The following is a 26804-nucleotide window of genomic DNA, read 5'->3' as shown; positions in this document are numbered from 1 at the left end:
GATATGCCAAGGAAGGTCAAAAGGCTATTTACAAAGCCATTGGTTAGTGCAGAAAAACTACAAATGATAGTGCAGTAACAAGGAGAGAGGGGTTACCAGAACCCACAAGAACAGAGCTGTATAAAAGGGGCCACTCCCAGTCAAGGGACACAGACAGTCTGAAGCAATCCTACAGGGAATCTCAATGGCCAAACCTGACCAAAACCCATACCCTTCTGAAGCAGAGACCAGGATGGAGAATGATGAAGATATGGAGTGTACTCAGAAGATATCTAGCAGGGTCAACCTAGGTTTACTCTCCAGTATCTCCTCTTATTCTTTATCCAGGTGAAATGGAAGTGTGGTGGTTCCTCAAAAGATTAAGAACAGAACTACCATATGATCTAGCAATCCCACTTCTGGTTACATATCCAAAGGAACTGAAATCAGTATCTCAAAGAGACATCTGCACATCCATATTCACTGGAGCATTATTCACAATAGCCAAGATATGGAAACAACTTACACGTCCTTTCATGGACAAATGAATAAGGAAAATTCCATAATAATGAAATATTATTCAGATTTAAAAAAGAAGAAAGTCCTGCCATTTGCAACAACATGGATGAAGCTGTAGAGCATGATGGTGAAATTAGCCAGACAGGAAAAGACAAATACTGTATGCTATTACCTACATGTGGGATCTAAGGGGGAAAAAAGCAATTTCATAGAAACAGACAATAGACTAGTAGTTGCCAGAGGCTGAGGAAGGTGAAAACTGGGTGATGTAAGTCAAAGTGTATAAATTTTCAGTTACACTGAAGAATAAGTTCGTGTTCTAATATGCTTAGTGACTACAGTTAATAATATTTGTATACTTGAAATTTTCTGAGAGTAGATATCAAACATTCTCACCACACACAAAGAAGAGTTAACTATGTGAGGTAACAGAGGTGTTAATTACCTTGATATTGGTAATCATCCCATATTGGAGACTTTAAATATACATATAAATGTTTGTAAATTATTCCTCAATGAAATTAAAATTTTTCTTTAAGTTTTTAAAAATTAACGTGTCCCCTATACAGAAGTTGCAAAGTATCTCGCTAGTTCATGCATTAGAACAGGCTGATGTCAATGTAGTCAACTCCCACTGAAACCTAAAATGATAATTACCATTTGTATCCATCATATGAGAAAGAAGAGAAAAGGGTGGAAGAAAAAAATTATTACAGAACAAAAGATAACTGCTGTAGCTAAGTCATGATAATCCTCTGCCACCCTGTCCCCTGTTCCTGCCATCTCCACCAAGACTTCAGCTCGACAAAGACTTTACCCAATGGTGTGGCGCAAACTTTTATTTCCACAAAATATAAGACGTTCTTGGTCCTGTTGTAATCGGGTTTTTGTGGTTTCAAAACTACTAAGTATGGACCTACGGAGTATAGAGGTAAAAGATTCTCCATCAAACCCCCTGGGCCCCCTGATCCTTTCTGCTCTCACTGAATAGCAGAAATCATATTTCTTCCTGGTAATTGGGATAATCACCCCAGATAGAACAGTGACCCTCTTCTCTGCCACAAGGAACCTAAATGACCAAAGTGCCCGGTACAGCAGAGCAATGACTGCTTCCTGACAAAATAATTCCTCCTTCTTACTCCAAGTCCTCCAAAATCACCAAGACCAAAATTGCAGATTGGGGAACAAATGTTTCCCAAGTGGGTTGTTAAGTGTAATAGTGACAGAAGTCACTCTCATCTTCACTTTTCGGTACCACCAGCCATGTATTCTGTCTAACGGAGAAACGAATGTGTGAGAAGGTAGTTCAGAGATGTTTGTTCATGATGTCTACCATATCCCACTATGCAGCACCTCAACCTCACAAGGTATTTCCTAGCCAGAAACATCACTGAACTTTCAGAAGGCCATCCCAGCACTCTATTAATCCAAGTGCTTCTCGGGGATAGAACACATGCTGAGAACATGGGTGTGTGCCTGTGTTTCTGTGCTTACTCTGCTGTAGAACATGTATCCCCTGGCTAGAGGGGACGTCATGTGGTATACCATGGGAATGAAAAAAATACTCCTCAGATACACCAGTGATGGGTGGAGCATTTCTGAAACATGAATCAGAGCCCTAGAAGGACCAAGCTTTGCCCTCCCTATCTAGAGACTACAACTAGCACACCACCAGGTCTTCCCTTGGAAAAAGTGCCTTATCACGAGTTTAGTTTTAGTCTATGCTGTTGGGAGTTTGCACAGTCAGGAGTGGCAGTAGCCAACTGAGGGGAAGACCACAACTTTGAACCCATGTACAGCTTCTATCCCTGCTGCCCTAGATTCTTTGCACTTGGGCTCACTGGAGTAGAAGTCGGTGGGTGGGGGGGGAAATGGCATCCACAGAACATCTTTTTCATCTCTGCATTGGAGACCTGTGATGGGCATGATGTGGAAGATGAGCATCTTCACATGCTGTACCCATTCTGAGAGATTCATTTGTAACCCTCTCTGTCAGACATCTTACCACCAATTTTTCAACTTTGTTATTTCCAAGTCCCTGATCAGTCAGCCAGCCCTTTAACTACTGCCCATGAGCCCCTGTAGGTCTGTATCTTAGGCTGTCTTTCTTGCCACACAAAATAAACAACCAGATGTTCTCTGGAAATTTCTGCTCACATGAAGGATTTCTGTTCACCAATGTCTTCCAGGCCATCCCAAGTGGGAAAGTAGTGCAGCAGCCAGCTAGTCTCGCTGGTGCTGACGTGCTACACAGACAAATCTACAAACTGGGCTTGTGCTTTCCCCTCCTCAGTCCCCAAGTCAGGAAACCAATATGGAAGTTCTATTTCCAATTACTAGGCGTATGATATGTTTCACAACTGGAAAATTAACCTGAGTATGGGTTCATGCCCTTTTTGGACACACCTTTAGACAGACACTATCCAGGACTCCACATAACCTGAGCTCTATAAGGCCCTATAATGACTTGTGAATTACAGTGTTACTTTGGGTTTCTGGGGATCATCTTAAGTTCAGAGCCAGTCCTCAATAAACCCCAGAAAAGCTGAGCTCTATTCTCTCCCATGCACAGTCACCCTGCTAAATGGCTTCAGGAACAGCTGGAGAACGCCTGTGGGTTTGTGGCACAGTCATTCCTCAAAGGGACCTTACCTTCCCTTAACTCAAAGGAATCTGCGGCTGTGCACTGACTTAGGAAATGGATAAATCCCACTTAAGGTAATTCAAGTTTGTTTTCTTCCCAGCCAAACTAAAAATTGTTTTGGCCTACATATTTCAAGAAGCATTTTACTAGGCCGCCCATCTATTTCATTTCTAAGGAGCCACTGCCAGAAATTCCTGCAGGTCAGAAATTCTCTAACAACCATTTTACACATGATTTTATTGTAGTAATTGCATCACCACCTGTTCTCCACAACTCCATGTGATATTATTCCCATTGAGATCAAAAACCCAATTTCACTGAAATTTTCCTACATTATTTCTGGGCTAGAGAGAACTGGCAATTCAGAGGTCTTCAAGGATGGTGGTGTGCCTCAGTGACGAGCGTGCCCTCCACGTTCTCCCAGAGTATATGACTGGGAGTGGCTGCGCAGGCTGCACATAATGAATTCATCCCAACTCTCCCGTTTCCTGCAGCCTCAGACCCTGCCTCTTCAGAATGCTGAGGAGTGCTGGCACTTCAACCTTGCTAACTGTAAGCCAACTTTGGGCACAGATTTACATCAGCCAGTTAGCAAACTGTACATGTCTCTACCAAGTGTTTTACCAAAACATATCTGAATTCCAAATGAGTACACTCGGTTCAATGACTTTAGCCTTCTCTGAGAATATCTCATCAGTGTTGCCCAAATACCCCAAGAATCCACTCCTTGCTTACTTTCCAAGCTTACTTTCCAGGCTACTAATGACAGAAAATAGGAAGGTCACTTTCTCTTTTTTTCTTTTTTCAGAATTAAAAATTTCTTTTTTATTTAGCTTTTCAATTTTTATATGTTAAAAATGCATTAAGGTTGTATGAATGGTATAAAGAGCTCTAATATAACCTTTACCCAGATTCAACAAGTGTTAACATTTCACCTTATTTATGACTGTGTGTTTCTCTTTCTCTATGTGAAAGCATTCTCATACACTTTTTCCCCCTCAATCAGTTGCCAATTGAAAAGAAATTGCACACATCATGCACTATTACCTCGAAATACTTCAATATGTATTTTCCAAGGACAGTCTCTTACATAAGCGTTATACAATTATCAAAATCAGGAAGCCTAATTTGGATACAATACTGTTATACAATTCACTGTCTGTATTTGAGATTTGCCACTTGTTCCAATAACGTCCTCTACAGATATTTTTCCTCAGATAATGAAATACATTTATTGTTCGTAAGTAACCTTTCTTTCTCTATTATTGTGGTAAGAGCACTTATGAACTACCCTCAACACATTTTGAAGTGGAAAGTACTGTTAACTATAGACTCAATGCTCTGCAGCAGATCTCTAGAACTTATCACATTTGGAGAACTCATCACATTTGGAGAACTCAAACTTTATATCCATTGAACAGTTACTCTCCATTTTCCCCTCCTTTCAGCCCTTGGCAACCACAATTCCACACTGAATCTATGAGTCTGACTATTTTAGATACCTTGTACAAGGGAAAACATGCAGTGATTGTCCTTCTGTGACTGGTTTATTTCACTAAGTGTAAGGTCCTCCACATTCTCCATGTCACATATGGCTGGATTTCTTTTTTAAGGCTGAATAATATTGCATTGTGTATTCATACCACATTTTCTTTATCAGTTCATCCATCAAGGGACATTTAGATTGTTTCTTTATCTTGGTTATTGCAAATAATTTTGCAAAAAAACATGTGCATGTAGATGTGTCTTTCAGAGCCTGATTTTAATATACATTCAGAAGTAGGATTGCTGGATCATATGGTAGTTCGATTTTTAATTTTTTGAGGAACTTCCATACTGTTTTCCATAGTGGCTGCACAATTTTATATTCTCACCAACACTGTACAAAGGTTCTAATTTCTCTACATCCTCACTGACACTTGTTTTTTGGTTATTTTGATAATACTTATCCTAACATCCTAAGTGCAAGCCGATATCTGGACTCACTATTCTGTCCCATTAGTCTATATGTTTGTTTTTGGCCTCCATCTTTCTTCTTTCTCATGATTGTTTTGGCTATTCAAGGGATTTTTTTTGTGTGTTTCTATACAGATTTATGAAAAAAAAACCATTGGAATATTCATTGGGATTATATTGAAGCCCTAGAGCACTTTGGGTAGTACGGACATTTTTAACATCAAGTCTTTCAACTTAAAAACAAACATAGGATGTCTTTCCATTTACTTGTGTCTTCTTTAATTTTTTCATCAATGTTTTGTAGTTTTCAATATACCAGTCTCTCATCTCTTTGGTTAATTTTATTCCTATGTATTTTATTCTTTTTGGTGCTATTGTAAATGGGATTGCTTTCTTAATTTCCTTTTTGTATACTTCATTGTTAGTGTATTAAAACACAACTGATTTTTGTATAGTACAAAATTTACTATTCTACCAGTTTTAATTTTTGTTGAGTCCCTAGGGTTTTCTACCAATAAAATCATGTCATTTGCAAACAGAGATAATTTTACTTCCTTTCTGATTTGAATGCCCTGTTTTCCCTTGCCTAATTGTTCTGGCTAGGAATTCAAGCACTATTTTTAATAGAAGTGGCAAGAGTGAGCATCCTTGTTTCTCCTTGAGCTTAGCAAAAAACTTAAAAACCATTGAGTATAATGTTAATTGTAGGATTTCCATATATGGACTTTATTATGTTGAGGTAAATTTCTTCTGTAATGCAATTTTTTCTATACCTAGTTTTTATCATGAAAGATGTTACATTTTATCAAATGCTTTTTTTCTGCATCTATTGAGATGATCTGTGATTTTTATTCTTCATTCTACTTTTTCCTTCATTCTATTCTTGTGATGTATTACATTAACTGATTTGTGTATGTTGAAACATACTTACATCCCAGAATTAAATCTTACTTGATGATGGTGTATGACCTTTTAATGTGATGTTGGATTCAGATTGCTAGCATTTTGTTCAGAATTTTAGGATCTATGCATTAGGGATATTGGCCTATAGTATTCTTTTCTTGTAATATCTTTGTCTGCCTTTGATATCAGGGTAATGTTGAAACTACTATGAACAATTATATACCAACAAATAGGTTAGCTGAGAAAAACCACATTAATTCCTAGAAACATGCAACCTACCAAGACAGAATCATGAAGAAATAGAAAACCTGAGCAGGTCAATAACAAATGAGATTGAGTCAATAATAGAAAACCCCTCAACAAAGAAAAACCCAGGACCAGGTGGTTTCACTGGTAAATTCTACCAAACATGAAAAAAAAGAATTAACACCAACCCTTCTTAAATTCTCCCAAAACATTTAAGAAAAGGGATCACTTCCAAACTTACTTTATAAGGATATTAATTTTCACAGTGTATAAGCTTTTTTTTTTTTTTTTTTTTTTTTGAGCCATCCTGGACAATGTCGGGATATTTAACTCTCTTCGTGAACCACAAGGCAATACACTGGGTTGGATAATGCTAAAGAAGGCAGGCCTCAACTCCTGAGGCAACTGTAGCACTGTGTCAAGTGCAATGTGAAAACCTTTAAGGAGGGGAGAGCTAGTTCCCTTGCATGGGAAAGGGAAGGGGCAGGCACAGGGTCCCTTCCAGCAGGAGAGGTTCAGGAGAATTCAGAAGAAAAAAATCTGTCAGCCTTGTTCATGTCTAATCCCCTTCAGTTTCTCAGGTTCTCACCTTTTCTCCACTAATTCCCTTACTTCAGCAATAGAGACTTGGCACTGCTGTGTGTTTAATTAGCATGGCAATTCATCATCCCTTACAGTCAGGACCCAGGCGTAGTTGAGAGACACAGCAGCCTAAAGTTGACTTCACAAGTAAGGGACCAAGAGATATGATCTCACTCTCTTCCTTCTTCTGGTCTCCTATGGAAACTCCCCTTTGTCAAAACACAATCAGAAACCAGAGGAAAAGAGAAGTCTGTTGATACAGTCCATTCAGGCCAGCCTCCTGGACAGAGAGCAAGTGGAGGAGGGTAGGAAATGGGTGTCGAACAGGAAACAACAGCTGCCCTACGTAGCACCAAAATTCAGCCCTAGTTAACCTACACATGGTGAAGACTGCAAACTAACCTCTGGGAGGTTAGAGAACTAGACTCAGAAATGAACAGGAACCAAGACTAGAAATAGAAACTATAGTAACAATCCAGCGAGGATGAAATCTGTCCCTTTGTTCTAGATTAAAATTCTAGAGTGAGACTAGAGACTTCGCATGTGCCAAATTTAGTTAAGAAAAACAGGACCTCTATTTCAGTATCATCAGATATGCTCAATGGGTAAGAAGCAATATTCCAAATGGAAGGCAGAAGAAAATTATGCTGGTCTGCCACAAAACAGCAACAGTCTGTGTTAAATGTGGAGGGATCCCCTGGTGGACTACAAGGGCAGACATTAGCTGCCTTCCCAGGAAGTTCTGCTGTTTGCAATGCAGCTGCTCCTACTTACTACACAAGTGAATGGAAATGGAACACTAAGCAACATTCTGAAAGTGTGGTCAAGATAGGATTATTTAGATGCTCTCTCTACACTGCACATCCATGGCGCTTCAGGTGAACCTCTCATAAGTTTATCACTTCCTCAGTGAAAACCTCAGATTTTTTTCAGTTTAAGAATGTGTCACATCAATCCTAGTCAACCACACATGCTTGTGGGGCGGGATCCAGAGGAAGTTGTTTTTATATCCTCCTCGCACCCTACTTAATGCCTTAAGCATGAAGCTCAATAAATATCAACTGAATAAATGAATGAGAAAAAGCAACCTCAAACCATTCAAAAAAGATTAAGCTTGATTTAGTTTGAGAGGCAAGTATATTTTACTATATCTTCCCATACTTCACCCAGGATATATATGCTATTCTTTTAAAGTGAGAACTTGCTTTAGACATAATCCAGTCCAGAAAATAATTGAAAGAAAGCTTCAGAGTGGACTCCTGTAGCAGATGGAGTCTGAATGAAGTGGCCATTTCACTTCTACTGTCTCTGGGAACCAAGAGAAAATCCTGGGCACAAACTTCTTTCTCTCTCACCAGATCTCTGTATAACATTTCTCAAAGCAGCAAAAAGCTATTCTTTTCTTCTGTTGAGAAAATCACTTTATATGCATCTCATACCAGTGTTTACATGAAAAACAGTTGTTAGCTGATTTAAAAACAAGTTAGAAGACATGGAAACAGCCAAAATGTCCATCGACAGATGACTGGATAAAGAAGATGTGGTATATTTATACAGTGGAATACTATTCAGCCATAAAAATAACAACATAATGCCATTTTCAGCAACATGGATATCCCTGGAGAATGTCATTCTAAGTAAAGTAAGCCAGATAGAAAGAAAAATACCATATAAGATCGTTCATATGTGGAATCTAAAAAAAAAAAAAAAAGAACATAAATACAAAACAGAAACAGACTCGTAGACACAGAATACAAACTTGTGGTTGCCAAGGGACAGACTGGGAGTTCAAAATTTGCAGACACTGATAGGCATATGCAGAATAGAATAACAAGCTTATACTGTATAGCACAGGGAAATATATACAAGATCTTGTGGTAGCTCACAGTGAAAAAAATGTGACAATGAATATATGTATGTTCATGTATAACTGAAAAATTGTGCTCTACACTGGAATTTGACATAACACTGTAAAATGACTACAGCTCAAAAAAAAAAGTAAAAAAATATCAAGTTAGAATGAGCTACAGTTATTATGCAATTGATGACAGTATTTTCTGTTCGGATTTTAAATGACCAGTGTTTAAAAACAGTCTTTTAATGAGACAAAATCAGCTTTATTTGCATTCTAAATCACTCAACCACTATCAGATCTCAAAATAAATTTTTTTTAGTAAAATAGAAAGGAAAAGAGAATGCCTGGGTACATCTACCAAAAAAGTTCATTGAGTTTAAAACACATTGCACTGGTCACTTTTTACATACATACACAAGCTGTGCCATTTGGTATCTAAAAGGAAGGCTTATCTAACTAAAATGCTAAAATTCTAATATACATCCATGAATATAATCAAATAATTTTAAAAGAAGAAATACAAGGCAGTAGACATATTGAAAACATTTGATTCACTAATAATGGTTTTCAATTTCAAATTCAAAACAGTAAGATAACATTTTGGCTATTAAGTAAAGAATTTTTTTAAATAATAAGAAAGAAGAAATAATTGCTAATGCCGGAAAAGATTCAGTGAAATAGGAACCCTCAGACACTTCTAGTTAGAGTGTAGATTACAACTTGACATTAGCTCTCAAGAACCTTAAAATACTGATATTCTCTGACTCATCTAATCTCACTTTGGGAAATACCCCCTAACGATTCTAAATGCCTATGACACAATTTGTAAGCAAGTATTCATTTTGCCAAGCCTCTCCCTAATTAAAATTTTATAAAAGACCAAGTGTGGTTGACACTCCCCTTCTGGCCCTTTTACCTCCTCACTGACTCCCATTCCCTCCTTTCAAGTTCTCAGGGTCTCTGGTTTTTTATTCCTTGGCTACCCCTGCTCCCCTTACAAAGGCATAAGCTATAGGCCAGGAGAGGTACTAGACTGAGAAGGAAATAGACCTGGCTGGCTTTTCTGAAGTCATGCTCAATTCTTTAATCTCATAACAGCTACTCTGTCTACTTATCTCAAAGTCTTACTCATACTGGGCATCTCCAGGATCACATGTGCTACATGGAAAGAAGAGAAATCACGGATGGAAAATAGGGGATATGAAAATTATTTTCAAGAAACAAGGAACAAAGCAGACTAGAGGGGCAATCGGTTATACATACAAAAAAAATCCCTGAACATAATTTCACGTGAGCATTAAAGCCATGCCTTCTGGTATCATACCTAATTGCCTTATCCATTTGTGCAGGCCATCATTTCCAAAATTACTTTCTTGATTGAGTATATGTGTGCTGCCTTTGGCATTCTTTATCCCTACAAAGATTTGAGAAGATTGAAAAAGAGGGATGTAATCTGAGATTGGCCTTTACATTTTAACACAAAGGAGGTGGTCCTGGGCTTTGTAGCAATTCAAGTAAAAGTAAAAATTTATTTCTACAACCAGAAGCCTAAGATTCACTATGGGGATATATTGGTAGAAGTGAGGGTTGTGACTGAGATGGTTCGGTATTTGTCTACACAGATCCACACCTAGCATTTGCAGGGTTTAGGGCAACACTACAGACAGAGACCCCCAGCTCACAGGACCCTCACTCTCTCATTCTGTCTTCCACTCATTACCACAAGGAGAGGGACCGCAAAAGCATACGTGGGACACACAACCCAAAAATTCAAGCCCCACCCACGTACCCCTGTAACAATTGTCCTTTGTCCTCAGATTTAGAGAAGTCTGGTAAAATGGCACACAAAATTTTATATAGTCCACCTAGAGTGTGGACTATAAGGGGAGAGTGGGTTTTAAGTGGACATATCCCCTTGGTCCCCAGTACACTCCTATCCGTGTGGGGACTGAATCAATCAGAAAGAAGACTAGAGGGGTTTCTACTAAAGCACTGAGCCTAAGGCAAGAGTCAGAATTGTCAAGGTCTGCAATGGTCTTGGATCTATTATACATTCATTCATTCTGAGTATGGAAGAAAAGGAACTAAATGTTCCTACACTTGTTATGATGACCCACAGTATTTTCTTCCCTTCATTTTGATGGTGATGACAATATATTGGCAAGTTACTCAATATGATGATCAGTATCCTAATTGGGGATTGGTCTTGAAGGTTTTGTTGGATTTTCTCACATATGAAAATAAGATGATTATCAGTCTACCTATAAATGACAGGCCAAGCTTATGACAAGAGGGAAGGACTCATTGCCCTTACCCCAGGTACCAGAAAGACACCCAGAGGAGGAGCAGGGAGGAGGGGCTTTCTCAACACCATTAGTTTGTTACCGATGTCTATACTGGGAACATTATTGTTACATGGAAATCATGACCACATGTTTTCTGGGCTCTGAGGACCCCATATGCATAATGGCACAGTCAGTGAAAACACTGATATTCACATTTAGAAAATATGCCGAGAAAGACTGAATTCACATTCCTTTGATGTAGAGGTGTGTTCCATTACCCCAGGAAATGTGTTACATTGCTGGCCTGGGAGTCTGCCAATTTGTAGATAGCCTGGATGTGTCTGATGCTACCTAGGCCACAAATTTCTCCTGCCTCTGTTAAGAGTTTTCTCCTACAAGTAGAACTGTGCCATGATATAGACTTAAATAAGCACAGTTCGTTCACTTTATATCGATGAGTCACAGACACACAGGAAACACATGGTCGTTAGACTGGACCAATGAGTCAGACAATCTCTCTCTTGATAACCAATCTCTTACTTTATTTCTTAATAATAATCCATAATGTCTAGTCCTTTTTTAAAAATATATTACCAGCCATGATTACTCAATCCTTAAACCTAATTTTACACTTAATGGTGTTCTGGAGACAAAGCACTTTCCTCCGGCCAGCCCAGGCCTCCGTGCCTTTAATTCATCATGTAGCATTTCATTTAAATTTCAAACTTGGGGCTGGATATCCAAGTACCATTCTGTTTCCACACTCAGAGCATGCAGTTATGGCTGGATTTGCACAGCAGTCACCCAATCGCTACAGGGACTTGTGAAATGTAATCAGGGAGTAATGTTGTGTGTCGGCACTGTGAGGTCCCTGGGGCCAGGTGCTACATAAATACAAGGTATTAGAATATTCTGACCTGTGGGGGTGGACAGTGCTTTGATACATTCCCACTACATTGAATTGTGACAGGCCTCTGCACAAAAGCACAACACAATCAGCAACTGACTTCATCTTGCTGCAGAAACCTCAGTGGGAGACAATCTTACCTGGACTGCAATAGAAGCCATGATTATCTCCATCTCTTATTAATTTCCTTTTCCACAACTGAAAATACGCAGCTCCAACTGCCTCTCTTTATTAAACAGATCCTGATAAGATTCAAATGATTCGTAAATTCTCTTTCATGATTTTTCTGAATAAATGAACATTTAGGAAGAAGAAACAAACAACTGCAGCCAGATTCTTCTATAGATTAGATCTTAGTTCAAAAGATGAGTCTTGACTGTGTTCACTTTAAATACTGGTGCATTAGGAGATTGCCTTAAGAACAGAATATCTATGTAATCTAGCAGAAGCATCTAAGTGATCCAGCTGAGTATCACATTCCTCACTTACATAATAGCTACATGATAGCGATCTAGGTGCAACTCCAGCCAATACTGAATCTGAAATAACAGAAACACCATAACACTATCTCCTATAAATGAAATTTCAGATGATAGCGGTACACGACAGAGTTATTTTTATCTATTTATTCATCTTAAATAAAGCCTTGTGAATTTTTAAAGGGCAAAAACCCTGGCTTATTCATGTTTGCAGAAAATGCACTAGACTTTTAATATATGTTGACTAACAGCAACAGAGACTGCTTTAGAGCCCATCAACGTCCTCATCAAACACCTTGGCAAGGAAAGAGAAAGTGAACGCTTTACCCAGTATTCCATAATTACCCGATGTAGAGTCAGCACTGGGATCAGAATTACAATCAACCTATCAAGACTGTAGGAAAGACAAGAACAGGAATACATAGTAACATCCGTATTGCGCTCTTCCTGTACTGTTTCTGCCTCTCACACCAATGGGTGCACACACACACTTTAAAACACAGGTGAATTTTCCATCTGGAGACTAGAATGCAAGTAGAGTCTTACTTTAAACCAGAACATTAGAAAAAATGAGTTAACACAGTCAGCTGACAGCAGAGTAATAAGTTATTCTAATTCAAAAGTCAATGTGAACGTGTGAACCCAGAGAACTGTTACTCAACATCGGTAACAGGATAGTCCATCTTTCAAGAATAGGTAGAAATATGGGAATTGGAATATACAGAGAACCTCCAGGAAAGCATTCTGGGGCATAACATGAGATTTTAAAATGGTAGGTAGGTGATTTTTTCCCTTGGAACCCTTCAGTAAACCCTGTATAAATGTGCCCTTCCAAAAGTCCCCTTAATTTAAAATGTTAGCTCCCATCAGATAGTGAAGTTTGAGTTGAAATTTAATTACCTATGCCTTTGTATAAATGAAATATCGTAATAAATGACTCCAGTTGCAGATGCAACATGACCGAAAGTCTAGCTGCATTGCATAGAATGCTGTGCTGACTGAAAGTTCAATGTTCCTTCCTTAATCAGAAATCTGACTCACCAGATAACTGTGTTAGCTTTCAACATGACCCTCCAATGATTAAATTTTGCCCAAACTCAGGGAATTAAATGGAAAGAAATAATAGGATTGGTTTTATTTTGTTTTCAGCTGAAATGTCTTATTCGTCAGATTACTTTGAATAAAAATTTACCTGTTATAGTTTAGACTTTATCTGAAATACAGAATGCTTATTTGCAGTCAAAATGGATTTTAGTCCTTCGGTTGCCAGTGGCTTACATTCATTAGAATCAGTAATTGTTATTTGCTGTGGAGTTTATCACATGATTGCTAAATAAGGTAACACTGGTGAAACAGAACTGATTATTTAATCATAGACAGTTTAAATCATTAAACAAGGGAGTTATATTTACATGCACACTGGAGTCTAAGAAAGTTGTATATGCCAGGGGTGGCCAGTGGGAGAAAAAGACACATATTTCTAACTATTAAAATAGAACAATAGAAATAACCCTCAATTTTAAAGGTGAAGTAACCGGGCCATACAAAGATTAAGTGGCTTTTTTCAGAATTATTTCACTAGTTAATAACCTAAGCAGGACTAGAATGTAGTCTTCTAGGTCTTAGACTAGGTCAAAGGGGTTTATCCTTGGAATGTACACTTAACAAACATTCTTTCAATGAATGACACACAATGCCTTTTAAATAAGTCCTTGTTCTGCCAACAGGGATTTAAATTTTAGTCTCCTAAATAGTAGGCTGAAATTATGACCTATACCAAGGAATACAGATAGGCAGATTAGATAGAGAGATAAAAAGAGAGGTTCAGTGAGGGGGAGAGAGAGAATGAATGAGTGATTCCTCAACCTCTAAAGTGAGAAATTATATTTTTACCATGTAGGAAAAAATTTTTGCTATCTGTTTGAATATTTCTAGATGTTCCAAAGCAAATACTCTGGTGCTCTGCATTGGAATGAGTATGTATATGGAATGGAATAAATATGAGTAATATTTAGCCAAATGTCTATGTAAAATGTTTCCAATTACCCAATCCTGTTTTCCTGTTGACAGTGAGTTTAAGGGGAAAACTTCTTTGTGTATCTGCTTGCTTCTTTATGGAAATTTCAGAGGCCTTTCTTCCCTTTTAGAAAAGAAAGTCATGTATCAAGGAAGGAGAGCAGTAGGCCTGGGTAACAGAGCCAGGCTCCTCACGCATTCAGATCACTTGTGATGAAAGAGTAAGAATAGAGACCATCCAGGCTCGGGGCTTTCCAGGCCTTCTGTGCACTTTCCTTCCTTCTTCCCATCCTTCCTTCCTTCTTCCTCACCTTCTCTTTTTTCAAGCAACAGATCACATTTTAAAAGCACATGGAAACTGTAGCTACTAATCCTGAAACCCACTACCCATTGAATCAGTGGCATTCCATATCCTTAGAGGACGCCAGTTACTGCTGGGTTACAAAGAAGTCAATTCCTATATTTAGAGTTTTGACACTCACGGCAGAGTTAATAGCTCAAAAGACAGTTTTTCTATTTCAGGAACGAGGATTTTGAAAGAAGAAAGCATCTACTGAAATGGCAGTTTTGATAAAAATAAGAGTATTAATTTTATACCTCATACAATAAGGTTAGAAAAAAATGCCAGATTATGTAGAAGCCATTTTCCACTCTTAAAGAGAGAAATTTCAACCAGCTGGGAGGAAGAAAGGACAGTCAAATGGATAACAAGAGAATGAGTTGCTGGTCATGGTTGGTGGGGACAGTTGCAAAGGAAATCCAGATAGGATTGAGGGGTCTGGGAGCCAGAGAGAGGCATATCCCCTATTCAGGGGTGGCAGAGAGCCTTGCAGAGAAGGCTTCCTCTTCAGTGTGGGACTACAACTGTGAACAGAAATGCTGGCAGGTCAGGTGTAGGTAAAGAAGGTCTGAGGAAGCCCTACCCTCAGGTTGCACAGCCCAGAGGGGTTAGGGAGCAAATGAGAAAATTTCAGGTGACCCTCAAACGGGAACACAAGTGGACAAGGAAGGGAACCAGACTGATTACATCTGGGGGACCCAGGAGCTGGTGGTTATGGCGCACCAGGGACAAGAGCAGCAAAGATAAAAACTGATCACTAGGGTTGGAAACGTATGTCCACACACAAACCTGCATGCAGATGGATGTAGTCTTATTCATAATTACCAAAACTTAGAAGCAACCAAGGTACCCTTCAGTAAGTGAACAGATAAATAAACTGTGGCACTTCCAATCAATGGAATAGTATCCAGTACTAAAAAGAAACGAGCTATCAAGTCATGAAAAGACATGGAGAAAACTTAAATGCATATTACTAAGTGAAAGAAGCCAACCTCAAAACGTTGCATACCATATGACTCTGACTATATTACATTCTAGAAAAGGCAAAACTATGGAGACAGTGAAAAGATCAGTTGTTGCCAAGGATTAGGGGAGGGGCAGGGAGGAGTGACTAGGAGGAGCACAGAAAATTTTTAGGGCAGTGAAAATACTCAATATGATACAATAATGATTACATGTCATTGTGCATTTGTCCAAACCCCAAAATACACACCACCAAGAGTCAGCCCTAAGGTGAACTACAGACTTTGGGTAATTATGCTGTGTTGATGCAGGTTCATAAATTGTAACAAATATCCTACTCTGGTGGAGGATGTTGATAACAGGAGAGACTATGCATGTGCAAGGGCAGGAGGCATGTGGGAAATATCTGTACTTTCCCCTCAATTTTGCTGTGAACTGCACTAAACAAATCTTAAAATACTGTCATTTGCAGCATAGTGGATGGACCTAGGGAATATTATGCTTAGTGAAATAAGTCAGACAAACACTGTATGATGTTACTTACATGTGGAATCTAAAAAATAATACAAATGAATGCATATGTAAAACAGAAACAGACCCAGATATGGAAAATAAATTTGTGGTTACCAAAGAGGAAGGGGGGAGGGGAGGTATAAGTTAGGGGTACAGGAATTAACAAGCTATTATATATAAAATAGATAAGCAACAAGGATATATATATATATATATACTGTATAGCACAGGGAATTTTACTCATTATCTTGTAATAACCTATAATGGAAGAAAGTCTGCAAAAATACTGAATCTATGCCATACACCTGAAACTAACACAATATTGTCAATCAACTATACTTAAAAAAAAAAAAAACCTGATGGCTGAAGACTAGCAAAAAGGAGTGCATGGCTGCAGACAAGAGTGTAGGATTAAATGTCAGTGAACCATACATCCACTTCCTCCCACCGGCAGATGGTTTTCAAGCCCCAGAGGTAGATTCACAGCTGAAGAGATGAAAGGAAAGCAGACCTTCAGGTTCCTTAGTGCAAACTGAATTGACTGAGAACCAGAGTGGAGGCATTAAAATATAATTTAAGCCCAATTAAAGAAAACAGAGGAAACTGAAGTTTGCATGTTTATTGTCTGCTACACCCAGCAAATAAAAGTGGTGATACTTTGGTGTTCGTTGGTTAGAAGCCCGCCTCACTAGCTCAGGCTCATAGGAATCTTCCAAAGCAAGTTTTCTAAACCTGGGTGCTGCTGGGATTTGGGACAACATAATTCATTGTCACAGGAGCCAGCTCATACACTAGAGGATGTTGAGCAGCGTTTGTGGCCTCTGCCCACCTGATGCCTGTAACACACACATTCCCCAGACGGGACCAAAATGCCCTCCGGGAATGAGGGGCTGAGAACCACTGTGGCAGTCTCCTCACGCAACCCTGAGAAAGAAACCCCAGACCTCCACAGAGCAGCTTATGAACAACAGATGTAGCCCATTGCTCATTCACAAATGCAGAGCTGAAGCCAAGGTAAGTAAATTGACTTTTATGCTGCCTCAATGTAAATTAAGGAGAGAGCCAGGATTATGACCCAGATTTCCTGACACTGAATTCTGTGCTTTTCTTTCCTAGAATTTGAAACATCTCAAAAAGCTGGCAGAAACCTGACACATAACAGCAACTTCTAATTACGTATTGAATGAATGAAGGGTTTATCCATTTGGACCATGCCATGTCCTTGGACATTTCAGGACCAATGGAGAACCATTACCCAAGACTTCCAGAAAGTGGCAAAGACACTTCTAGAGGTCACACTATACCTTTCAGTATTAATTCTAACACTCATCTGTACATCTATGAATCCAAAGCCACTGCAGAAAAATATCACTGGCCAATTTCTGATTCAATGCTAACAGTCATGCTACATTCAAGGCTTTGAAGATGGTGAACGGGGAATGAACATTTTCTATTTCCCAGGGCTCAGGGATGATGAAGCTGTTGAAGCAGCCATGTGTCCCCCTGAGTTAGGTCCAGTCTCCACTATGCAATACAAAGCTCCCCTTATACTCATGAGCTTAACAGCACACCTTGAATTTTACTCAAATGTGCTCATGTACTGTCAGTACCAGTGTGCTGTTATGTTTTCCCTATAAAATTGTAGGTGGCTCTAAAAAGTGATAATGTATTTTTCTCTGCTTCTTTTATGTTTTCTATTATGTCTACCTAGCACAGTACTGGGCACCAAAGAGCAGACGCTCAGATTCGAAAACTGCTAACCATAACTCTATAGTGACAACTTTAATTTATTCAGAAACTGGGTGCCCTAAGGGCTGTAATCTGTCTGCCGCAGACAGGCCAAAAGCTCTGATTCTATTTCCTATGCCTTATTTATTAATGTGTAGCTGGATGGCACATTATCTGACATCAGAAGCCAGTGGCAACTTTCCAATCTGTGTTTCTAATAGAGATAAATGTTGAACAGAGGTTGCAAACTGGCTGACAGCCCACCAAAGGCAGCCCTAGGGTAAGTTCTGCTTGGCCATTTATTAAAGGCTACAAAGCTAGGCAGTGGTTGTGCTCAGTCAATACATGCGACTTGGCACCAAGCCCACCTCACCAGTTACGTGACTTCGCTGTGCTCTGATTCCTTACGTGAAAAATGGAAATAACAGAAGTTCCTATTAATGAGGTTGCTGTAAAGATTAAATTTATTAATAAATAGAAAGATCTTAGACACACCTAGCACAAATTAACCTCTCCATCAGTATTAGCTATCATCTTCTTTATCATCACCACTACAAAGACCATTAGAAGAGGTCTAACCATGAAACACTTGCCTAGCTGCCTTTTCAAGGACTAGAGTCCTTGAAACCATTTAGCAACCAAATAACCAAACACACAGGCTTAAAGTATAAATTATTTAAAAAGGTAAACTTTTATATATTAAGATAATCACAGAGCTATTCATAATTGAAATAGTAAAAAATATCTTTTAGTATTAAATGACAGTATCAAGTGATATGAAAAGCCTTTATTCTTCCTAAGACTCTTTGTTAACTCCAACTCAAGTCTTCAAGGTCTTAGTAAACACGTTTCTATTACAAAAATACCTAAAACTAAGCCCAGGCTTCAGCCCCTCCTGGTGCCCCAGAGTTCCTCTGGAAGACAGAAAACAGCACGGTTTTCTTATCTATTTTTAGAAGGAGGTCATGTATACTCAGAGACAAGACTGTAGCCATCAAAAAGTTATTAAAATATGTGTATTTCCAGCCTTTCTTTTCTCCTGCTGAAGAAAGTTCTGGCTTTGCCCATGTGGCTTCTCCCATTCTCTGCCCTCTAAGCAGATGAGCAAGGATGGTTCTTGCAGAATCCTAACAAGGCTAACAGGCAGAACTAGGAAAAAACCAAAGGAAAGAGGGTTTGCAACAAAAATATATATTCCCAATTTTTTTTTAAAGGATTGAATGGCAACCGAACAGAAAGGGGCAGCAATATAGAAGAAAAGAAAACCTGGTGGCTCACACATGCTGGCTTTGTTGGGGTAAATTCAGCTGGTAGATGAGATTTAACGACATGGAGGTGTGGGGTAACAGCAGCCATTCGTGCAGAGGCTACCAGAATGACCAACACCGGGGAAGATTTCTAAAGTGTTTATGTGCATATTCACATAACTCTCCCTCTCCTTCCACTTCCCATCTGATGTTTTCTTAGAAGAGGAACTAAATTTGAAAATTTTTTCAAATGCGGTTTTCTTTCGGACCATGTCTTTAAATCACCACCTAGGCCATATAAGACTTTTCATGACAGGTGACACAAAACATCACACAGTGATGAGGGAGGAGTCACACCTGAACTGTACAAACACCCAGGAGTACATATTTAATCAAATTTCAGAGGAGGTGGCATTGTGATTGATTTTTAAATTGTAGAGGATGATTCTTTTGGAAAAGGTTGCTCGGTTGCTGCACTGACGCTGCTGACAAAGCACAGCAGGAACCCTTGGAACCACTACAGAAGGACTGACGTGGCTTCAACCAAAACCCTGGAGGGAAGCAGCAGAGAATTCCCTGTGCCTGCGGTTCCACTTGTGCTTTCAGAGGAGGCAGTGGCAGCAGCAACTTTATTAGCAGATACAGCCAGGGCAGCAACGTGGGCTAGAGCCCAGCTGCTCTCTCCCTTCTCTGAAGTGCAATACAAATTAATTTGCCAAAACATCCAAGAGCCATCTTTGTACTAAATAATGCATGATTTAAAAAAACACACACTGGCTACGTTTGCCCTGGCCACATTCATCACCACAATTTGCTAAACATTTATGAGCCCACCACTATTTTTGGGTGGCGACAGCTCAGTAAAAGCCAAGAGGACCCTGGAAATGCACCATGCTGCCGATTCTGGAAGGCAGAGCTTCAGATTTATTTGTTGCCATTTTCAAGCAAAATATTTCAAAGCAATCTAAAGGCTTGAGAGAGCAGGCTTCCCTAATAACTCTGTATCAATCCTAAGCCCCACAGTATGCCATGGCCTCAAGTGATTTTTTTAAAATAATAATAATACTGAAAAGCAGCAGCAAAATATCAGCCAATATGAAAAATTCTGAACAGTAGGAAAAAGAGAGAGAAAGAGAGGCTATGTAAGAGATTAGTCACGTTTACAAAACATTGATGATTTCTGGTTACTGTGCTTTACTCCTGCAAATGGGAGAAATTCATGCACAACCTACATAATAAGATGTCTTTAGAGTAAATGAACGCAGTTGAATTGTGCAGTTTCACTCGACTTTGAGACTCCTTTCATCTTACATAACAACCAAGCAAAGCATTGCTGCTCACACCCCTTAGGTTGACTAAGTTGTAATATGAGGCTTGTCCAGGCCCTGTGTGTCCCCAAGAAATTCTCGAGAGAGGGATTCCCCACATTTCTGCCAGTCCCCAAAAGGCTGAAGTCTGGGTAAGGACAGACATTGCCCAAGCAGCTTCTCCTGACAGAAGCATCTCAGGCTCCTATTTGGGGGAAGACTGAGGTGCCCTGGTTTTCTTTCCCACACCCTTGCCTGCATGCTGAAAGGAAAGGCCGTAGCTGGCTTTTAGTCAGGAGGCCATGGAAGTCTCCACTATAATTAAAAAGCACAATATCAAAGTGAGCTCTGCCTCTAGCAAGGCAGAGGCTACGTTAGTCAAAGGTCTTTGTTCCTTCCCGTACAGATCATCAAATTCCATTTTTTAAAAAAATGCAAATAAGAAAAACCCCTACAAGGCAGAACAAGAACTCTGTTGAAGAAAAGTCAATAAAACAATTTGCTCTTCAAGGGAGCAGCAGAGGTAATTTCCACTTTGATCTTCCATATCTGCATCCTGGTTTGTACCTGATTTATTCAGGTTCTTAGGAAGAATCTCCACATTCAACTTTTTGATTAAAACTTGTTTTGTTGGTTGAGGGCAAAAGCTTTTAATTATCTCCATGAAGAATGCTCTTATTGTATTCAAAAAAAAAAAAAAAAAAAAAGCCCCGGGACCGGAAGAGTGTAAGGGTGTATTAATTCACAGGATAACATGGAACTCCTTATAAATCACTTGAACCTGTGAGTCAGGGAGTACATTAGAAGTCAAAATGAAAACTGCACAGAAGCCAAAATGCAGAGCTTTATGCAAAGTTATTCGGAGTTCTGAGCATTTTCCTTGCCAATTAAACAGCCCTGTATTTACAGGATTTTATAATCAATTCAACTTGCAACTTATAAAAGAGGAAACTGAGGCCCACATACATTAATTTACCCAAGATTATCCAATTTACCCAAACTCACCTCCTCAGTGGTGGAGCCAGCACTGCCTCCTAACTCCCAGCCATTCACTCATCCACCATTAGACGGCAGTAGAGAGCTCTCTTTAAAGGCACTGCACGCTGAGGCCCCCAGCAAAATGCCAAAACATCAGGATGATGTGATCTAATGATTTAAAAATGAAATCAATCAAATGTGTGTTAAGTGGCATAATGCCAAATAACCACCTGACTAAATGTTTAAATGTTTAAAGCTTGGCTGTCGCCTAAGTCTTTGTACACTGCCAGGGTAGCTTTAAATGAATTACAGTTTCCCTGTATTAAATGGGGCTCCTTTTGTCTTTGGGGGATTCTTTCTTCCCAATAGTTCAAGACAGATGGTATCTCCAAAAAGTGAAAAAGCACTGCCTTTTTCATGACTGCTAGTAAGATTAAGTTAATTACCAACATCTTACTGGTTGAAACTAGGAAAGCACAATGACGTGTTTTAGGATTTCTTAAAGGAGGAAACTGCCAACTCGCAGTATCATATTTTACATCAGTGATCACCTCTATATGACTCTGTTATTCTAAATACATATGCACAATAAAAAGCATGGCTGTAGAAGAGATGTGTCACGTAGAGCAGGCTGGTTGTCAGAGAGCTGAGAGAAACTCTCAGAAGCTTGCTGAGGGTGGGAGGATCACAGAGGTTTCAGAATGGACCCTAACCAGGAAAGAAACAGCATCTTGGGAAAGTGAGAAAGATGATGGTGATCACAAGCAAAAAGAAGCAAGCCATCCACCACTTAGGGCCCCCATGGTGTAGTGCTGTGACCTACCCACCATCAGCAGAGTTTATCCACCCCAGAGATTTGGGGAAACAAGCCCAAGTATCAGGAAAGTATGCCTTTGGCTGGGGGGGAAATAGAATAGAGAGGGCCCTCTCTTATTCAGCCATTGCTCACTAGATGTATGTAGTAGAAGTTCTAGAATTTGGCAGAGCATAGGAAGGAAGCTTTGCCAAATTAATTAATACTGCTTTATGTCCATTAAACTTAAGTCTGTGTTAAAAGTGCTTTTCAGATATTCCCACCGGTGGGGTGGGGGAGGGCAGAGATGAGAGGAAAGTGCTGAGACGTGGATATTCATGCAGTTAATTATCTGGGGGAATCTGCAGAGGAATCCACTGACTCTGATATGACACTCATCCCTCTTGATGTGGCCGGTGTTCCGTCTTTAGACAATTCAGCCATCCATCAAGTCAGTCAAGGTTTACTGAGAACCTACTTTGGCCCAAGACTTCCAAGATGCTCAGTGCAAAATGCTGAAACATTATCAAGTATGAATTCAATAATGAATTTTTTGACTTTAACTATTTCAATCAAGTGAAATTTGACTGCAGCTTCCCCCAAGCTTCCTGGAGGTAGGGAGTCTGAGTTTTTATGTGTAGTAAAATATGCCATGAAATTAGAAGACAAAAGAAACACAGCTGACTTGAACAACAATGAGGCTTAGGAATGCCAATACCCAGTGTAGTTGACAATCTGCCTCTAATTTTTGACTCCCCAAAACTAAACTACTAATAGCCTGCTCTTGACCAGAAGCCTTACTGATAACATAAGTAGTCAATTAACACGTATGTTTTATGTTATATGCATTATATACTGTATTCTTACAGTGAAGTAAGCTAGAGAAAAAAATGTTATTAAGAAAATCATAAGAGAAAATATATTTATAGTACTGTACTTTGTTTATCGATAATGTAAGTTTATGTTATCTGTTTATAAGATGAATTGCCTGTCTGTCAGTACCTACATCAACATTGTCTTATATGACACAAAACACTATAGGTGTTAAAAGAATTACTTACACTAGACGTGAAAAATGAAAAGATAACGTTAAACAGGAATTCCTGTCTATTTACAGGTAAAATGAGCCATGCACTGACAACAAAGAAACAGCAACTTGACTGTTCATAGTAGCCTATTGTAAGTGACGTGATTGCTTCATGGTAGCTTATCCTATACGCTAAGGAGTGAATCATTATAAAATTTTTAAGGCATACAGCAGTACAGTCATATTCATAATACAGGACTGAAAACAATATTACTTTTTTTTTTTTTTTTTTTTTTTTTTACAAAATCACTTACCTGAGACAGGCTAATTCGCAGTTTCTCCAATTACAAAAGAGAGAAGCACACTCTAGCCTAGTGTAATTCTTTGAAAGCAAAGTTATAAAACAGTAAGAAAACTAACACATCATTAACTTTATATTAAATATCACTCACCTTATGCTCGTGTAAGGTTAGGCTCTCCACTTCAATACAAGTCTCACACGCGATGTTCTTCTACATGTGTATTTTTGTATTTATTGAAAAATCCATGTAAGTGCAGTTCAAATCCATGTTGTTCAAGGGTCAACTGTACTATGAAAATATATATGCAGGGTATGAAAGATAAATATTGCTGTTAATTTGAGTGAGCACTCATAAATCAGTAAGAAAAAATAAACCCCAGTACAGTCTGGGTTGAATACTTTTCACCTTTGGACTTCTTAAGTTATTTACACATAAAAATTTGACAGAAGCAGCTTAACTCTCTCTACTGAAAATAAGCAATGAGATTTCCTATCTTCCTTTTTCTTAAACCATTCACTTGTAATTTTAAGTGCTTTCTCCTCCCTTTGCAATGTATCTAACACCTTTTGAAAGCTAGACAGACCTTTGTCATCTTGATAACCCAAAAACACCTTTGTTAAGAACCTGGGAAGCATCTCTATGAAGTAACTTTGAGAGTGAGCAGCCTTGTTTCCAGTTTCTGTAGGAAGGCAGGGGCATAACTTTGGTAGGCACTTTGTTCCAAGTTGTCCTGAAGGTGTGAAAAGTTAGCTTTCCTTCTGGGTAAAGCTAATGGGCTGACATAGATGGTCGCCCCAATTACCAGGCAAAGTTAGGTTGAACTGTGTGTCACAAATGGTGCTGCCAAGTCCTCATATTTGAGGACTAGTTACTGTTTTTCTTGACTATGTATGTAATAGGTGTAACTGGTAACGGGGCACAGCAAAGCAGGCAGTCTAATTACCACTGTACATCTGAACTGGGTAAGCACACCATCCTCTCTTTAACATAACAGTAACAACAATAACCCCTCACACTGATAAACCCACTAACATTTTGCAGTTCATTCTACAGCCCTCATTTCATTTGATCCTAGGAACACTTTGTATGCAGTAAGGAGGATGCGTGATTATTCCACACCAGGGATATGGAAACCAAGGCTCTTAGGCATTATGACTTGCACAGTGTTGGGCATGGAAGCAGCAAAGTGCTGACACTAAGACTCTGAACTTTTGCTCTTATTCTGGAACCCCTGCATTTGCTCAGGTCATCTTACTGTTAACAATGGAGCAAGTGGTAGCCACCAAGCCTTTCCCCAAATGATCCTATTGTTGCCCACAGTTTTAAGCAAGGGATCAACTCAACCCTATCCCTCACTTTCAGAGGCTCCTAGGCTGTGTCCTGGACTTGCTAGTCTTTACTTGCATCTGACTGACATGAAGACGCCGTGAACTTGCCACATGGGACTCCTGATGCCTCCTCGCAGTCAGCTGCCCCCGCCCTCCCATTTGAACTCAGAGGTGTGAAAGCACCACAAGCAGACAGCACGCCCTCCTCTTAGTGTCTGTGCTTCCAGACTAGAAAAGAGGGGAGAAATTATGTAACAGGAGGTCTTAAAAGATACAGAAAGGTGGGATCTAAAGAGTGTGGAAAAAAGGAGAGTTGATTTCAGTACTTCTACAAGGAGATGTGAGGGTAGTTGGAAAAACAGGATTAGGTATTGGTACTCATTCAATAAACATCCACTGAGCACTTTTTGGGTGCCAGGCATTGGCTGTGCAATAATGAATAGGATCTAGACCCTACCTCTGGGACTTCACAGTACAGTGAGATACACAAAAAAGCAAAAGAATAATTAATGTAACTCCACTTTGTAAGTGCTTCAATCGCAGCATCAGCTATTAATAATCGCCAACTAGAAAGAGTATTCAAACAGAAATGAATAGAAAGTTTCACAAAATTCTAGAGTTGAATAATAAATATATCCAATATAACCACTTCCAGAAGTGCAAGAAGTAAATAAATAAAGTGATTTTTTATTCTGAATTTAATAGAGGGGCCTGAAACATATTGGCAGTTACATCCTTTAAAGAGACCAAGTTACTACTGTAAGTCAGAACTTGGGCTGTGGTATGGATGCAAAACTGAATAAAAAGAAAGGAAGCAGATAGGTAAACACATTGTTATAGAGAGTGTTATAAGTGCTGGGACAGAGCAACCCAGACAGATAATGCTGTAAGAACAGAGAGGGGAATTTGAATAAAACAGGGAAGTCAGGAGGGATTCCCAGTATATATGACCCTTAAACTGAGTTTAAAGGGTAAAAAGGAGTTCAGTAGTTGTCATGGACTGAATGTTTATCTCCTCAAAATTCCTGTGTTGAAGCCCTAATCCCCAGTGTGATGGCGTTAGGCTGTGAGGCCTTTGGGAAGTAATTAGGTTTAGATGAGGTCATGAGGGTAGAGCCCCTATGACAGGTGATGAGTGTCCTTATAAGAAGAGGAAGAGAGGCCAGAGTTTGTTTCTCTCCTCCTCTCTCCCACCGCCTTCCTCCCTCCACGTGCACACAAAGAAGAGGTCACGTCAGCACACAGTGAGATGGCATCTGTCTGCAGCCAGGAAGGACGCTCTCACCAAGAACTGAGTCTGTCGGCGCCTTGATCTTGGACTGTTCAGCTTTCAGAACTGTGAGAAGTAACTGTTGTTAAAGCCACTCAGTCTATGGTATTTTGTTATGACAGCCCGAGTTGACTAAGATACCAGGTTAAAATGAAGAAAAGGAACCATTTAGAAAGGAAAAAATAGGCAGTGAAGAAATCACAGATGCTTAAGATAGCATGCCAGGTTTGAGAACTGAAAGAAGGTTGCTGTGATTAAAGGGTGGGCATGCATGTGGTTTAGTGCAAGATGATGATGCTACAGAAACAGGAAGCTCAGGGAAGCCTCAATGCTGAAGTGGGCCCTTGAACTTCATGCTGAAAGCTACTGAAGGGTTTTAAGCAAAAGAGAATCTATTCAGAATTGCAACTTAGCCGACTCTAGAGGAGGGCTACAGGATGGGGATAAGGAAGGAATTAAGTGGGCACATGTTCTTTGTCTTGGGGATGACTCTTCCCCTATTTTATAATCCTGGTCAGGCCGTATGGTTCGGGTGGGCTGATGGGGCCTCCCTTAGCCCTAGTAGGACAAGTGGCTTCACTATGAGCAAGTCATAATACTCTTCCACCAACATTTATGACAGGGCTCGACATACAAG

At 39.4% G+C, this 26804-nt stretch overlaps 1 long non-coding RNA gene across 1 annotated transcript in view; it reads right to left on the bottom strand.

The window, feature by feature from the left end:
- Positions 1-26804, bottom strand: part of LOC116662652 — a 217338-nt gene that overhangs the window by 98370 nt on the left and 92164 nt on the right. Inside the window, exons 7-8 of the long non-coding RNA XR_004318631.1 lie at positions 23720-23857; positions 21475-21615 (exon numbers count right to left, since the gene is read on the bottom strand). This is a non-coding gene — a long non-coding RNA (uncharacterized LOC116662652). The remainder of the gene's footprint in view (positions 1-21474; positions 21616-23719; positions 23858-26804) is intronic.

This window comes from Camelus ferus, chromosome 3 (genome assembly GCF_009834535.1).
Source record: "Camelus ferus isolate YT-003-E chromosome 3, BCGSAC_Cfer_1.0, whole genome shotgun sequence".
In the NCBI taxonomy this organism is placed as follows: Eukaryota; Metazoa; Chordata; class Mammalia; order Artiodactyla; family Camelidae; genus Camelus; species Camelus ferus.
Note: the sequence above shows the minus strand (reverse complement) of the source record. Positions and strands in the feature narration are given on the sequence as shown.